At 38.0% G+C, this 11645-nt stretch overlaps 1 pseudogene; it reads left to right on the forward strand.

The window, feature by feature from the left end:
• LOC129813451 (transport and Golgi organization protein 1 homolog) overlaps positions 1–9072 on the forward strand; it is a 69028-nt pseudogene extending 59956 nt beyond the window's left edge.
• Positions 9073–11645: the final 2573 nt, after the last annotated feature.

An 11645-nucleotide genomic window follows, 5' to 3' on the forward strand; every position in this document is an offset into this window, starting at 1 on the left:
ATCTGAAATCCGACTTGTTGCTTGAAAAGCTGAAGATTAGGGGTAGATTTTATATAGAAAACATTGTTTTCTGTAAAATGTTGGGAAAGGGGTCAAAACGGCAGTTTTTGTGAAAGTTGTTTTGAATTTAATGAATCTGCTAACTTCTGACATTTTTTCCGAAGCCAGAAAAACAGGCGAAGGGTTACAAAAATAGCTCTAGTTACAGATTGGTAGACCCGATTTGAAATCCGACTTGTTGCTTGAAAAGATGAAGATTAGGGGTAGATTTTATATAGAAAACATTGTTTTCTGTAAAATGTTGGGAAAGGGGTCAAAACGGCAGTTTTTGTGAAAGTTGTTTTGAATTTAATGAATCTGCTAACTTCTGACATTTTTCACCGAAGCCAGAAAAACAGGCGAAGGGTTACAAAAATAGCTCTAGTTACAGATTGGTAGACCCGATTTGAAATCCGACTTGTTGCTTGAAAAGCTGAAGATTAGGGGTAGATTTTATATAGAAAACATTGTTTTCTGTAAAATGTTGGAAAAGGGGTCAAAACGGCAGTTTTTGTGAAAGTTGTTTTGAATTTAATGAATCTGCTAACTTCTGACATTTTTTACCGAAGCCAGAAAAACAGGCGAAGGGTTACAAAAATAGCTCTAGTTACAGATTGGTAGACCCGATTTGAAATCCGACTTGTTGCTTGAAAAGCTGAAGATTAGGGGTAGATTTTATATAGAAAACATTGTTTTCTGTAAAATGTTGGAAAAGGGGTCAAAACGGCAGTTTTTGTGAAAGTTGTTTTGAATTTAATGAATCTGCTAACTTCTGACATTTTTTACCGAAGCCAGAAAAACAGGCGAAGGGTTACAAAAATAGCTCTAGTTACAGATTGGTAGACCCGATTTGAAATCCGACTTGTTGCTTGAAAAGCTGAAGATTAGGGGTAGATTTCATATAGAAAACATTGTTTTCTGTAAAATGTTGGGAAAGGGGTCAAAACGGCAGTTTTTGTGAAAGTTGTTTTGAATTTAATGAATCTGCTAACTTCTGACATTTTTCACCGAAGCCAGAAAAACAGGCGAAGGGTTACAAAAATAGCTCTAGTTACAGATTGGTAGACCCGATTTGAAATCCGACTTGTTGCTTGAAAAGCTGAAGATTAGGGGTAGATTTTATATAGAAAACATTGTTTTCTGTAAAATGTTGGAAAAGGGGTCAAAACGGCAGTTTTTGTGAAAGTTGTTTTGAATTTAATGAATCTGCTAACTTCTGACATTTTTTACCGAAGCCAGAAAAACAGGCGAAGGGTTACAAAAATAGCTCTAGTTACAGATTGGTAGACCCGATTTGAAATCCGACTTGTTGCTTGAAAAGCTGAAGATTAGGGGTAGATTTTATATAGAAAACATTGTTTTCTGTAAAATGTTGGAAAAGGGGTCAAAACGGCAGTTTTTGTGAAAGTTGTTTTGAATTTAATGAATCTGCTAACTTCTGACATTTTTTACCGAAGCCAGAAAAACAGGCGAAGGGTTACAAAAATAGCTCTAGTTACAGATTGGTAGACCCGATTTGAAATCCGACTTGTTGCTTGAAAAGCTGAAGATTAGGGGTAGATTTCATATAGAAAACATTGTTTTCTGTAAAATGTTGGGAAAGGGGTCAAAACGGCAGTTTTTGTGAAAGTTGTTTTGAATTTAATGAATCTGCTAACTTCTGACATTTTTCACCGAAGCCAGAAAAACAGGCGAAGGGTTACAAAAATAGCTCTAGTTACAGATTGGTAGACCCGATTTGAAATCCGACTTGTTGCTTGAAAAGCTGAAGATTAGGGGTAGATTTTATATAGAAAACATTGTTTTCTGTAAAATGTTGGGAAAGGGGTCAAAACGGCAGTTTTTGTGAAAGTTGTTTTGAATTTAATGAATCTGCTAACTTCTGACATTTTTTACCGAAGCCAGAAAAACAGGCGAAGGGTTACAAAAATAGCTCTAGTTACAGATTGGTAGACCCGATTTGAAATCCGACTTGTTGCTTGAAAAGATGAAGATTAGGGGTAGATTTTATATAGAAAACATTGTTTTCTGTAAAATGTTGGGAGAGGGGTCAAAACGGCAGTTTTTGTGAAAGTTGTTTTGAATTTAATGAATCTGCTAACTTCTGACATTTTTTACCGAAGCCAGAAAAACAGGCGAAGGGTTACAAAAATAGCTCTAGTAACAGATTGGTAGACCCGATCTGAAATCCGACTTGTTGCTTGAAAAGCTGAAGATTATGGGTAGATTTTATATAGAAAACATTGTTTTCTGTAAAATGTTGGGAAAGGGTTCAAAACGGCAGTTTTTTGAAAGTTGTTTTGAATTTAATGAATCTGCTAACTTCTGACATTTTTTCCGAAGCCAGAAAAACAGGCGAAGGGTTACAAAAATAGCTCTAGTTACAGATTGGTAGACCCGATTTGAAATCCGACTTGTTGCTTGAAAAGATGAAGATTAGGGGTAGATTTTATATAGAAAACATTGTTTTCTGTAAAATGTTGGGAGAGGGGTCAAAACGGCAGTTTTTGTGAAAGTTGTTTTGAATTTAATGAATCTGCTAACTTCTGACATTTTTTACCGAAGCCAGAAAAACAGGCGAAGGGTTACAAAAATAGCTCTAGTTACAGATTGGTAGACCCGATTTGAAATCCGACTTGTTGCTTGAAAAGCTGAAGATTAGGGGTAGATTTTATATAGAAAACATTGTTTTCTGTAAAATGTTGGGAAAGGGGTCAAAACGGCAGTTTTTGTGAAAGTTGTTTTGAATTTAATGAATCTGCTAACTTCTGACATTTTTTACCGAAGCCAGAAAAACAGGCGAAGGGTTACAAAAATAGCTCTAGTTACAGATTGGTAGACCCGATTTGAAATCCGACTTGTTGCTTGAAAAGATGAAGATTAGGGGTAGATTTTCTATAGAAAACATTGTTTTCTGTAAAATGTTGGGAGAGGGGTCAAAACGGCAGTTTTTGTGAAAGTTGTTTTGAATTTAATGAATCTGCTAACTTCTGACATTTTTTACCGAAGCCAGAAAAACAGGCGAAGGGTTACAAAAATAGCTCTAGTAACAGATTGGTAGACCCGATTTGAAATCCGACTTGTTGCTTGAAAAGCTGAAGATTAGGGGTAGATTTTATATAGAAAACATTGTTTTCTGTAAAATGTTGGAAAAGGGGTCAAAACGGCAGTTTTTGTGAAAGTTGTTTTGAATTTAATGAATCTGCTAACTTCTGACATTTTTTACCGAAGCCAGAAAAACAGGCGAAGGGTTACAAAAATAGCTCTAGTTACAGATTGGTAGACCCGATTTGAAATCCGACTTGTTGCTTGAAAAGCTGAAGATTAGGGGTAGATTTTATATAGAAAACATTGTTTTCTGTAAAATGTTGGGAGAGGGGTCAAAACGGCAGTTTTTGTGAAAGTTGTTTTGAATTTAATGAATCTGCTAACTTCTGACATTTTTTACCGAAGCCAGAAAAACAGGCGAAGGGTTACAAAAATAGCTCTAGTTACAGATTGGTAGACCCGATTTGAAATCCGACTTGTTGCTTGAAAAGCTGAAGATTAGGGGTAGATTTTATATAGAAAACATTGTTTTCTGTAAAATGTTGGGAAAGGGGTCAAAACGGCAGTTTTTGTGAAAGTTGTTTTGAATTTAATGAATCTGCTAACTTCTGACATTTTTTACCGAAGCCAGAAAAACAGGCGAAGGGTTACAAAAATAGCTCTAGTTACAGATTGGTAGACCCGATTTGAAATCCGACTTGTTGCTTGAAAAGATGAAGATTAGGGGTAGATTTTCTATAGAAAACATTGTTTTCTGTAAAATGTTGGGAGAGGGGTCAAAACGGCAGTTTTTGTGAAAGTTGTTTTGAATTTAATGAATCTGCTAACTTCTGACATTTTTTACCGAAGCCAGAAAAACAGGCGAAGGGTTACAAAAATAGCTCTAGTAACAGATTGGTAGACCCGATTTGAAATCCGACTTGTTGCTTGAAAAGCTGAAGATTAGGGGTAGATTTTATATAGAAAACATTGTTTTCTGTAAAATGTTGGGAGAGGGGTCAAAACGGCAGTTTTTGTGAAAGTTGTTTTGAATTTAATGAATCTGCTAACTTCTGACATTTTTTACCGAAGCCAGAAAAACAGGCGAAGGGTTACAAAAATAGCTCTAGTTACAGATTGGTAGACCCAATTTGAAATCCGACTTGTTGCTTGAAAAGCTGAAGATTAGGGGTAGATTTTATATAGAAAACATTGTTTTCTGTAAAATGTTGGGAAAGGGGTCAAAACGGCAGTTTTTGTGAAAGTTGTTTTGAATTTAATGAATCTGCTAACTTCTGACATTTTTTACCGAAGCCAGAAAAACAGGCGAAGGGTTACAAAAATAGCTCTAGTTACAGATTGGTAGACCCGATTTGAAATCCGACTTGTTGCTTGAAAAGATGAAGATTAGGGGTAGATTTTATATAGAAAACATTGTTTTCTGTAAAATGTTGGGAGAGGGGTCAAAACGGCAGTTTTTGTGAAAGTTGTTTTGAATTTAATGAATCTGCTAACTTCTGACATTTTTTACCGAAGCCAGAAAAACAGGCAAAGGGTTACAAAAATAGCTCTAGTTACAGATTGGTAGACCCGATTTGAAATCCGAATTGTTGCTTGAAAAGCTGAAGATTAAGGGTAGATTTTATATAGAAAACATTGTTTTCTGTAAAATGTTGGAAAAGGGGTCAAAACGGCAGTTTTTGTGAAAGTTGTTTTGAATTTAATGAATCTGCTAACTTCTGACATTTTTTACCGAAGCCAGAAAAACAGGCGAAGGGTTACAAAAATAGCTCTAGTTACAGATTGGTAGACCCGATTTGAAATCCGACTTGTTGCTTGAAAAGCTGAAGATTAGGGGTAGATTTTATATAGAAAACATTGTTTTCTGTAAAATGTTGGGAAAGGGGTCAAAACGGCAGTTTTTGTGAAAGTTGTTTTGAATTTAATGAATCTGCTAACTTCTGACATTTTTCACCGAAGCCAGAAAAACAGGCGAAGGGTTACAAAAATAGCTCTAGTTACAGATTGGTAGACCCGATTTGAAATCCGACTTGTTGCTTGAAAAGCTGAAGATTAGGGGTAGATTTTATATAGAAAACATTGTTTTCTGTAAAATGTTGGGAAAGGGGTCAAAACGGCAGTTTTTGTGAAAGTTGTTTTGAATTTAATGAATCTGCTAACTTCTGACATTTTTTACCGAAGCCAGAAAAACAGGCGAAGGGTTACAAAAATAGCTCTAGTTACAGATTGGTAGACCCGATTTGAAATCCGACTTGTGGCTTGAAAAGATGAAGATTAGGGGTAGATTTTATATAGAAAACATTGTTTTCTGTAAAATGTTGGGAGAGGGGTCAAAACGGCAGTTTTTGTGAAAGTTGTTTTGAATTTAACCTGTTTGGGATGCAAGCCCGACCTCGGACCAATATCCGGTGGAATTTCATAATTTTCATAATTCATAACTTAAATACAACGTCGTAACATGAAACATTCTTCAAAATGCAAGTGTCTTACATGCTTCAAAAGATTAGAATCTTGGTAATCAAACTACGTTTTCCGATTGAAAATAGCTATTACAGAGAACAAATGCCATGCTTTTGTTTGAGAAGAGCGATCAACAACAACAAACATTTTCCACCATGACACGTTTGACAAATTCACTTCTGAAGGTAAAATTATGACTTACATTCTGATATCTTGCTCTTATTTCTCTTCCCAAAGGTCCCAGTGATCAAACAAAGTGCCGTTTTCTTTGATAAAATCCATTTTTGTAGCCTAAAACGAAACATTTAGGATAACGTTTGCCTCGCGATTCCCATCTCTATCAACTTTTTACGACACATTCGTTGCAATTACATACAGTAAACAGTCACGTAACTACTCATCGTTGGTTTCATTGTTATCCTCTAGGTGTTAGCAACCCAGCCAGACGTAACTGTTTCTTTTCCGGTGAGTATTGACCGAGGTGAGCTGATTTTACGACAACAAGGAATGACGTGTTTGCGCACCTGTAATACTGGCGAAGCGTCGTTGATTGACTGTATTTCTGCCCAATGACCACAGATCTTCTTGAAATCTAGCTGGATCGATAGCCAATGAGTAGAGCTAAATGCCAATATGTGATGTTATGGGTTGGACCATCAGTCTTTGTTCGTGAAGCGATGCGCAACTTGTGTTCTTTCGCTACCGACCTCCATCTTAGATGCATCGAATGTTATTACGCACAGAATTGTTTTGAAAGTTTTAGAAGTTGTTTTTGCACAGAATTGTTGTGAAAGTTTTGGAAGTTGTTTTTGCACCGTGTGATTTGTAAGATTTATTTTTTTGCCATCATGGCCAACAAATCTGGGAAAGTTACAGCAAAAGCTAAATATACAGATTTGCACCAGATTATTGATGAACTTGCTAGAGAAAGTGACACGGAATATATTTTTGAAGAATCTACAAGTGAACACAGTTATGACTCCAACTTCGAGGAGCTTTTTCTGCAAGGACAGGACGCAATTCTCGACCGGTGAGTGCTAATGCCGTTGTTTGAAATATGAATATTATAAATTATTTCGTTATTTTTTGGAGAAAAAAAATATACGTTTTTTTTTTTTTTTGCAATGAAATGGGTAAAGTACACATTGGCTATACATAGTGTCTGTATGTATGTATACACATATATATATATATATATATTTTCCATTTTTTATTCAACTGGAATTAAAGAGACACGTGTGCACATAAGCCACGTGTGTGTCTGTTTGTTTGGGCGTGTGTGTGTGTATGTATGTGCGTGTGTGTATGTATGGATGTATGTATGTATGTATGTATGTATGGATGTGTATATATATATATACATGTATAAATATATATATATATATATATTTTCCATTTTTTATTCAACTGGAATAGAAGAGAGACACGTGTGCACATAAGCCACGTGTGGGTCTGTTTGTTTGGGCCTGTGTGTGTATGTATGTGCGTGTGTGTATGTATGTGCTGTATGTATGTATGTATGTATGGATGTGTATATATATATAGTATGAAATACAAAAGAAAATACATGGCTACTCCTCTCCATTTCCTTATGAAATAGCAATTGGGTGCTGTTGGGAGGAGGGCAGGCCCAAAACAATGGCCGCAGTTGAATGGAACAGCACTTCACCATAGTGAAGTATTCTATACAATACATATCTGTTTATTTCATGTGATGATAAAAGGCTCATACAATACAAATAATTGTTTTATGTTTCCTTTCACAGGGATAGCGGCTCCGACTGGGAGCCTCCGGTGCCAAGGTGCCCATCCCCTGATGAAGCGGGTTCATCCAGCCGGACTCCTGCTCTCTCTGGCTCCACACCTACCCCCGCCCGGCCATCTAGAGGTGGGAAGAGGGTACCAAAGAAGCGGAGGAAGGGAAGTCTGGAACCTGCTGGTAGAGAGGTAGAGGGGCAATGGCACTCTGTGCTGGAGGAAGATGTGCAGCCCCGTGCTCCAATTTTCCGTCCTAAACGGCAACCGGGACCCCAACTGGATATGACTTCAAAATATAGCCCAATGCAACTTTTCCAACTGTTTTTCACCCCGGCAGTTGTTGATTCCCTTGTTTGTAATACGAACAAGTATGGGGCACGAAAGCAAGCAGGAAAGAAACAGGCATGGAAGCCCATTTCCATGTCAGACATTTTCTGCTACCTTTCACTAGTAATTTACATGGGGCTGGTGAAGTTCAAAACCCTAAAGGATTACTGGAAAACATCCGAACTATATCAACTGCCTTTCCCCCCCACTGTCATGTCCTCTACCAGGTTTTTAAATATCTCACGGGCGCTGCACATCAGTGACCCAGAAGTTGATGAGGAGAATGACAGGAGGAGAGGCACCGCACGGTTTGACAGGCTCTGCAAAGTCAAACCTCTCTACCACAGCATGGTTGAGGCTTGCAAGACCCATTTTCAGCCCGCACAGAACTTGTCCATAGATGAAAGGATGGTAGCCTCAAAGGCCAGAATTGGGCTAAAACAATACATGCGTAACAAGCCAACTAAGTGGGGTTACAAGCTGTTTGTTTTGGCCGATTCTGTGTGTGCATACACATGCAATTTTTTTGTCTATGAGGGGAAGAACACTTGTGCGACTGGTAAGGGACTTAGCTATGACTCGGTGATGGCATTATTGGATTTCCAACTGCTGGGGAAGGGCTACAAACTCTTTGTGGACAATTTTTACACAAGCCCTACCCTGTTTGCAGACCTGAGGAAGCGGGAGGTGTGGGCATGTGGCACCATTCGTACCAACAGGCTGGGATTTCCAAAGACCAAGGTGAATGACATGCCTAAGCGGGCTGAGCGGGGTACCATGAGATGGATACGTGAAGATGGCCTGCTGTTTGTGAAGTGGATGGACACTCGCGAAGTCGTGATGTGTTCCACTATTCACAAGTCATTCAATGGCGACCATGTCAGCAGGCGTGTAAAAGACGCCATGGGTGCATGGAACAACAAAAATGTCCCCATTCCTGCAGCCATCAAGGACTACAACCAGAGCATGGGAGGTGTAGACCTATCAGACGCACTGATAGGGTACTACAACGTCCTTCATAAAACCAAAAAGTGGTACAAAACATTATTTTACCACTTCATTGACATTGCTGTGGTGAATTCCTTCATCCTGCAGAAGGAAATGGCGAAGAGCTGTGGACAGCCCCCCCTCACACAGCTAGTCTTCAGGGAGCTGCTCATCAAGGAGCTTGCTGCCTACCGCACAAAGCCCACTACATCACGCTCTGCCCCCTCTACCTCTGCCTCCTCTACTCCTGCCTCCAGTGGTGTTCATCTGCCACAGTTTATTACTGCAGGCATGACTGTGCCTCATGGCCAAAAGGCCACAGCATGGAGGCGTCGTTGTGTTCTGTGTCACATGAAGTCCCCCATCATCTGCACCACGTGTTCAGTTTGTCTCTGCTTCAACTCAGAAAGAGACTGCTATGGGACATGGCACAGGCAGGGAAATATTGTGTAGAGGACTTCTAAAGGCTCTACCCCTGTTTTTCTGTATATATTTTTTTCTAATATTGTTTGAACATTTGTATATTTTTTTTGTGTGTTTAGAATTACTTTTTGAAATGTTGTATATACTTATTTGCACTGTTGTATATAGTTATAGGTCATTTTACCAATTCGGCCACTTGGGCACATTTGGGCACCTTGTGTGGGACACCTGGGGGACATCATGCTAAATGTCATGTAGCTCACCCATTCCTGAAGTTATCAGTCTAAAACTTTGCACAACTACAGTTGCCCTCTTGTGTTGTCCATCTAAATTGTCCCCAGCATCCCATCTAACTGTTTGGCTATTCCAGTACATGTGAAAGATGATGCTACAACAATAAAAACCAAAAACGTATGTTTATTTCCTTGTATTTTCTTCTACCAGATCTATTGTGTTATATTCTCCTACATTCAATTAACATTTCCATAAACTTCAGAATGTTTCCTTTCAAATGATACCAAGAATATACATATCCTTGCTTCTGGAGCTGAGTTACAGGCAGTTAGATTAGGGTATGTCTTCAGGCGGAAATTGAGAACAAGGGTTGCAGCCATAACAGGTTAATGAATCTGCTAACTTCTGACATTTTTTACCGAAGCCAGAAAAACAGGCGAAGGGTTACAAAAATAGCTCTAGTTACAGATTGGTAGACCCGATTTGAAATCCGACTTGTTGCTTGAAAAGCTGAAGATTAGGGGTAGATTTTATATAGAAAACATTGTTTTCTGTAAAATGTTGGGAAAGGGGTCAAAACGGCAGTTTTTGTGAAAGTTGTTTTGAATTTAATGAATCTGCTAACTTCTGACATTTTTTCCGAAGCCAGAAAAACAGGCGAAGGGTTACAAAAATAGCTCTAGTTACAGATTGGTAGACCCGATTTGAAATCCGACTTGTTGCTTGAAAAGCTGAAGATTAGGGGTAGATTTTATATAGAAAACATTGTTTTCTGTAAAATGTTGGGAGAGGGGTCAAAACGGCAGTTTTTGTGAAAGTTGTTTTGAATTTAATGAATCTGCTAACTTCTGACATTTTTTACCGAAGCCAGAAAAACAGGCGAAGGGTTACAAAAATAGCTCTAGTTACAGATTGGTAGACCCGATTTGAAATCCGACTTGTTGCTTGAAAAGCTGAAGATTAGGGGTAGATTTTATATAGAAAACATTGTTTTCTGTAAAATGTTGGGAAAGGGGTCAAAACGGCAGTTTTTGTGAAAGTTGTTTTGAATTTAATGAATCTGCTAACTTCTGACATTTTTTACCGAAGCCAGAAAAACAGGCGAAGGGTTACAAAAATAGCTCTAGTTACAGATTGGTAGACCCGATTTGAAATCCGACTTGTTGCTTGAAAAGCTGAAGATTAGGGGTAGATTTTATATAGAAAACATTGTTTTCTGTAAAATGTTGGGAAAGGGGTCAAAACGGCAGTTTTTGTGAAAGTTGTTTTGAATTTAATGAATCTGCTAACTTCTGACATTTTTTACCGAAGCCAGAAAAACAGGCGAAGGGTTACAAAAATAGCTCTAGTTACAGATTGGTAGACCCGATTTGAAATCCGACTTGTTGCTTGAAAAGCTGAAGATTAGGGGTAGATTTTATATAGAAAACATTGTTTTCTGTAAAATGTTGGGAGAGGGGTCAAAACGGCAGTTTTTGTGAAAGTTGTTTTGAATTTAATGAATCTGCTAACTTCTGACATTTTTTACCGAAGCCAGAAAAACAGGCGAAGGGTTACAAAAATAGCTCTAGTTACAGATTGGTAGACCCGATTTGAAATCCGACTTGTTGCTTGAAAAGCTGAAGATTAGGGGTAGATTTTATATAGAAAACATTGTTTTCTGTAAAATGTTGGGAAAGGGGTCAAAACGGCAGTTTTTGTGAAAGTTGTTTTGAATTTAATGAATCTGCTAACTTCTGACATTTTTTACCGAAGCCAGAAAAACAGGCGAAGGGTTACAAAAATAGCTCTAGTTACAGATTGGTAGACCCGATTTGAAATCCGACTTGTTGCTTGAAAAGCTGAAGATTAGGGGTAGATTTTATATAGAAAACATTGTTTTCTGTAAAATGTTGGGAAAGGGGTCAAAACGGCAGTTTTTGTGAAAGTTGTTTTGAATTTAATGAATCTGCTAACTTCTGACATTTTTTCCGAAGCCAGAAAAACAGGCGAAGGGTTACAAAAATAGCTCTAGTTACAGATTGGTAGACCCGATTTGAAATCCGACTTGTTGCTTGAAAAGCTGAAGATTAGGGGTAGATTTTATATAGAAAACATTGTTTTCTGTAAAATGTTGGGAAAGGGGTCAAAACGGCAGTTTTTGTGAAAGTTGTTTTGAATTTAATGAATCTGCTAACTTCTGACATTTTTTACCGAAGCCAGAAAAACAGGCGAAGGGTTACAAAAATAGCTCTAGTTACAGATTGGTAGACCCGATTTGAAATCCGACTTGTTGCTTGAAAAGCTGAAGATTAGGGGTAGATTTTATATAGAAAACATTGTTTTCTGTAAAATGTTGGGAAAGGGGTCAAAACGGCAGTTTTTGTGAA

The sequence above is a fragment of the Salvelinus fontinalis genome, chromosome 16 (assembly GCF_029448725.1).
Source record: "Salvelinus fontinalis isolate EN_2023a chromosome 16, ASM2944872v1, whole genome shotgun sequence".
In the NCBI taxonomy this organism is placed as follows: domain Eukaryota; kingdom Metazoa; phylum Chordata; class Actinopteri; order Salmoniformes; family Salmonidae; genus Salvelinus; species Salvelinus fontinalis.